Here is a 6419-nt window from a genome sequence, read left to right on the forward strand (position 1 = left end):
CTAGAAAAGACAAGCAGACTGGAACAGCTACAGTGACAGAAGATACATCTTTTACAAGTAGAAGTTTCCGGTAGAAGTTTTGTAACAAAAAAAGGGGACTGGTTAATCTTACAGTCCAGAAACAGAAGACCCTAGGACCATTAAGAGACGAAAGTATAAGCAGAATGCGGGACCTTATCCAGAGAAGCAGCAGCGCCAGAGATGGAGTCAGAGATGGGGGCATGGAGCGAGAGAGCGGCTGAGGACTCTAGATTCATCAACTAAGAAGAGAAGGACTAAGAACTGGTGGCCAGGAGCAGACTTGAAGAATGTGCCCTTTGGAGAGGTAATTTATTATAAATGGCTGAGTGGGGTTTTTTTTGTTAGTGTGTTTTTTAAAAAAAGCTAAAGTGGATAGAGAGAAATACTTTTAACTGATGGTATATGGAGGGGATTATAATCAATGTAATGAAACAAGTTATATGAATGGTTGAATGTGAAACTGTAAACTTACACTCAATCCACAATAAAAACCTTAAAAAAAAAAAAGTGTTAGACAGTTATAGAAAAAATATAGAGAAGGAATAAGAAGTTCATACTGTGTGCATGTATGTATATGTACCTGCATGCTTCTGTGGTATGTCTGCTCAGTTATTCAGTTGTTCCTTGTTACTCTGTCATATTTGGATTTGACATATTTCTTGAGCTGTGCTTTTCACATGTCATAGATTCTGTCTACAATGCAGTACCCTGGCTTTTCGTATGGTTCTCCCATAATTTGACTATTATATGTGGTGATCTTCCTGAACTTTCCAGAACAACCTTGTCTATGTCCCTTGAATTTAGCTATTTCATCACTTTAACAGTTCATGTATTTATCTCCCTGCCCTCTGAGCCACTGATAGCAATTATGACTGGCACTTTAAGAACTTGTGGTGATTTTCTACCAAGACCACTCCTCCCTTCTACTTCACTCTTTCCTCTTGTTTATGCCTCAGGCCTACCCAAGGCAGTCAGTGACACCCAAATGCATTCCTTAAACCCAAAAGTTTGATTGAAACTGTCAGACTCAGAAATGAATTATTGACCTGCAAGGGATTAGACATGGTGAGCAAACTGGTTATTTTCTTAGCAATATGTCCAAGTCTCATAAGAACTGGTGTATTTAGGATCATATCAGTCTATCTCTGATCCTGCAGATGTTCAAATATCCAGGATAATTTTGGGCTTCCTTGATTTCTCACTGTACAACAGGACAATGCTTTGGGTTATCCCTAACAGTTTCAAGCAAAACTGAATTCCTTAATCTACTAAATAGTCTGTCCAAATAAGAGAAATTTAACTGACTTTACCTACTCAGGAGATTCTGCTTGGAAATGAGCTGTGTAAAAACATAGCTTCACTGGGAATATTTCACTTTTGTCTCCTCAAAAATCTGATTCTCTTCTAATCTAGTCATATTCACAGGGGCTTGAAAAGGATTAATTGATGCTTGAAAAACACCTTTATAGAAGAAAAGTAGCTAAGTACTAAGATAATCGATTAAACTCTGGGTGTTTGCCAATTTATTCATATTATAGTTCTAATTTCATACTTTTCCCATAATGTCACCAGATTGTAGGTGAGCTCCCAAAATAGACAGTTACTAGGACTAAAACTGTTGTATGACCCAATATGCAAAATAGCTCTGGGAAAGGAATGTTGAAATTGACTTGATTGTAGCAATGGTCTATTCTTTTTAAACGATTCTTGTTTGTTCAATGTCATCACAAACAGTTTTTTAGGGATTTGGAAATGAGAGCATTTTGTATTTCGTGTAGTGCAAAATAAATAAATAAGGCTATTTATGTAACAGTCATCACAAATTAGCTATAATGCTCTAAGAAAGATTGTTTCAAAACTTAGACGTGGAATTTTAGGTTAGTAATAGGTCAGATTAATTTTCATGAGAAATACATAAATCCTCTTCCTCCTTCCTTAAACTTTTCATTAAATATTCACAAATAAAGCTTAACAGGTTATGACAGGATATTTCTCTTCCAAGACTGATTAAAAACTGAACCACAAGGTCAGCAGTTCAAACCCAACAACTTATCCTCAGAAACCCTGTACAGGATCACTATGAATCAAAACCGACTCGACAGCACTGAACAACAACAACATTTGGATTAATAACCAAGTGTTTCGGGGGGGGAAAAAAAAAAAAGTCAAAATCTTAAATCTATAGGTAATGCAGAAATATGGAATTCTAGAGATTTTCTATTCAATTTCACCTTTCCCAAGTATCTTGAGGGGAAAAAAAGAAAGAGTAAAAGCTAATAATATGATTTAAAGCTACCAAGTTTTGAAACAGGCAGGTTACTGAAAGGTGGCTGAAAGATTATGTGGGTGTATCATTATTTCTAGCTTTGAACAAGTTTAAATTCTGATACATACACTATAATTAGTACAAACACACTATGATAAAGAAACATTTGTTAATTTGTGGCATTTATCTGAGCAGAATGGAGTCCTGGTGTGGCGCTCTTGGTTAAGCACTGGATCATAAGATATGTTTGAACTGGAAGGTCATCGGTTCACACTCACCAGCCACTCCTCGGAAACCCTATGCTGGCTTGCTATGAGTCAGAACTGATTCGCTGGCACTTAACAGCAATAACAGCAGAGCACCTAAGAAGAATGAGGATCTATTGTTCCCAGTCACATAAATGATGATTACTTAGTGGTCTTTTGGACTACCTCTGTGCATTAGAATATTGTTGTTGTTGTTCTAAACATTAAGGAAGTAAAATAATTAACTGTCCTGTCATGTTAATTAATATTCTAAACCTTTCTCTTTGAAAACAGTGCTTTATTTATTTTTTGCCCTCTTAGGAATTTTGCCATACAGTTGTAAAAATGTAAGTGAGGGGAACTGGTATATTATGTCACAAATGAAAATGTGTATATTAATTTCAGATGTGCATTTCTAAATGATCACTACATAAGAAAATGATCTTAACATTTATACTGTACAGTTTCATGAATAAATTCTTCAACAATCTAATTGTGTTGTATGGACTTAGTTCAAAGAACAAGAGTAATTCATGAGCAGAACTAGAATATCAGAAAAACTAATTTTTAATGGAAAAGTTTCAGAAAATAGAGAGCTATGATTTTCAATAGGCAAATTGAATGGGTTGTTGTTGTTGTTAAGTGCCGTTGAGTCAGTTCCAACTCAAAATTACCTTGCATAGGGTTTCTGGGGCTTTAAAATCTTTCAGGAAACAAAAAGCCTCATTTTTCTCCTATGTAGTGGCTGGTGGGCTCAAACTCCTGGCCTGGTGGTTCGCAATCCAGTGCTAATCGTATTTCCTGTAGAAAGTGTTTAACTCTATGAAAACAATAGTATGCTTACATCCTTTGAGGCTTGCATATTAAATTCAGTAACTAAAAGATCAGATATGTTATTAATTAGAAAGTATTTAAGAGGTGAAGAGATAATAGTAAAAATAAATGACTTTCAGTTTGTTAAAAAGATTAATAAGGAGAAAGATAAGGCTTTCTGCTCCCGTAAAGATTTACAGCCTCAGAAACCCTGTACAGGGTCACTATGGGTCGGATCCGACTCGACGGCACTTAACAACAACAACATCAACCACCGCTGTAGGATCAACACTAGACTGTGAACCACAAGGTCGGAAGTTCAAGCTTACTAGCTGCTCCTTGGAAACCCTATACCTGGTAACTGTGAGTCGGAACCAACTCAATGGCACTTAACAACAACAACAACCCTATGTGTGACTGGTGAGGTTGCAGTTGCATCAGTCTTTTAAGAATCAGAAGAGGGAAGAATATTAGAACTAGTCAAGATGGTGGGTGGGATTATAAAGTACCCATGGATAAGCAAATGTTATGAATGGGCAACAGATGAACAATGACAGATACAGTTTAATACTGCTATGTACAAGTAAAATGTACGTTGGAAAAAATTAAACTGTTTACATACTCTGAAAGATGCTGTAGGTAAATACACTGGACTGCATAGTCGGTTTGAACCAAAAGGTCACTGGTTCAAGCCCACCAGCTACTCCTTGGAAACCCTATACAGGGTCACTATGGCTCAGAACCGACTTGATAGCACTTAACGACTACAACAGTATATCTTCAAGAAGTGAAGGGAAAACAAACCCTTAAATGCACGCCACAGACCTTTCAATGAGATTGTCTGCTAAGTGTTCAACTGTGTCAAAATACTGAGCAACATATTTAAAAAGTATTATGAAACAAGTGGAAAACTATCCACAAAGATATGCTATACCACATACATGTAACTAATATTTATGACTATAAAACAATAAATGATAGAAAGAAAGAAGGAAAGCCCTTTGTCCTTTGGTAGCGCAAACAAACGTCTTTCAACTTTATTTTATTATTATAAAGCACAGTTAAAGATACTCTTAATATTTTAATATTCCTTGTTCTAATAAAAGGAGCCCTGGTGACTCAATAGGCTAACCATTGGGCTGCTAACTCAAAAGTTAGTGGTTTGAACCCACAAACCTCTCCTTAGGAGAAATATAAGGCAGTCTGTTTCCATCCAGATTCACAGACTCAGAAACCCTAGGGAGTTATTCTACTCTGTTTTATAGAGTCACTATGAGTCCAAATCTACATAGAGAAAGAAAATATATGGAACCATAGCTATTTAGCTTAAGTAGATAAAGAAGAGCATATCTATTCACAATAGTAGATAGTACAGGATAGTGGTTATGAGTATTGGCTTTGATGACAGACACACCTAAATTCCAATCCCACTTCATCTATAAAACAACAATCCCTAGCTCATGAGGATTAGCCCATTGTCTGGCAAGTATTACATTTCCAGTAAGGGAAATTAAAAAAAAAAAAAATAGATTTCTTATCTTCAATATTTTCATTGCTTTTATAGATCTCAGTAGACCAAATAGAATTGCTTAGAAATTTATTTAATAAATGTTGGTAGTGAATTAGAACAACATTGGCAGTAGCAATGGGCTCAAGCATAGTAACAGTTGTGACAATGGCACAGGACCCAGCAGTGTTTCTTTCTGTTATGCACAGGGTCGCTATGAGTCAGAACCAATTCAATGACTCCTAACAACAATGCTAACAACCATTCCAAATGTATACAAACCACAAGTATACAGCTCATTGATTTCTCCTAGAATGAAAACACTTGCGTAGTCATCACCCAACTGAAGAAATACAATGTTGCAAACTAAAAATTATACTCATGTCCCTGCCCCAAAATTATCCCTCCTCCTTTTCAAAGGTAACCTCTATTGTGGCTTCTATTATCATAAATGAGCTTTCCTGGTTTTGAACATTATAAAATTAGAATCAAATAGTATACATGAAACAAAATACGATAGATTGAGTGCAAAACTGATGTTCTCCCATGTAAACTATCACTCAATTTGCAATAAAAGCTTTAATTAAAAAAAAAAACGTAGTCTTTTTTTTAATGTGTGTCTGATAACTTTTACTCTACACATAGAACTCACCAGATGGAATACACGGGAATCAAATTGACTACATCTGTGGGAAGAGACGGTGGAAAAGCTCAATATCATCAGTCAAAACAAGGCCAGGAAAAGACAGTGGGGCAGACCATCAATTGCTCATATGCAGCTTCAGTATGAAGCTGAAGAAAATTAAAACAACTCCATAAGAGCCAAAGTATGACCTGAATTTGAAAGCCAACTCAAAAATAGATTTGATACATTAGACACTAATGACCAAATACCAGAAGAGTTATGGGATGATATCAAGAACATCATACAAGAAGAAAGAAAAAGGTCATGAAAAAGACAGGAAGAAAAGAAAAGACCAAAGGGCACATCAGAAAAGACTCTGAAACTTGCTCATTAGTATAGAGAAGCTAAAGCAAATTGAAGAAATGAGAAGGTAAGAGAGCTAAACAAAAAATTTCAAGGGCAGCACTTATCCTGGCTTCAGTGACTGGATGATCAGAGCTCTATCAGAAGTAAAAAGAGGGGGAAAAAAAAAAAAAAAAAAAGCATTCTCATACAATTTGATGAACTTGGACAACACCTATGGAAGCAGTAGCTCAAAAGAGGGAACAAGTCCTTACAGCAAGAATCATTCCCACCCCCTCCACACACAGAGTAGATGGGCAACTTGGACATTGGCTACCCAAAATGGGGGGCTGGGGGCTACAAAGGCAAGAAGTGACTGGCTTACAAGCTTTCAAGAGGGAATCTAGATCCAGAGGGCCTGGAGGAAGGTAGAATCTCCAGTGAGTAGTATTCAATCTGACTAGGCGGGGCTGAAGCAATGAAATGCAGACGGGTCTCTTGCGATACAATAGTGAATAATTGTCATCAGAACTGTTTGTGAGGGTCGGAAATGTAAAGGTAGATGTTTTATAGCAAGGAGGGGAGTGATTAACTTTTCAG

The sequence above is a fragment of the Chrysochloris asiatica genome, unplaced genomic scaffold, assembly GCF_000296735.1.
Source record: "Chrysochloris asiatica unplaced genomic scaffold, ChrAsi1.0 scaffold00180, whole genome shotgun sequence".
NCBI classification, from domain to species: domain Eukaryota; kingdom Metazoa; phylum Chordata; class Mammalia; order Afrosoricida; family Chrysochloridae; genus Chrysochloris; species Chrysochloris asiatica.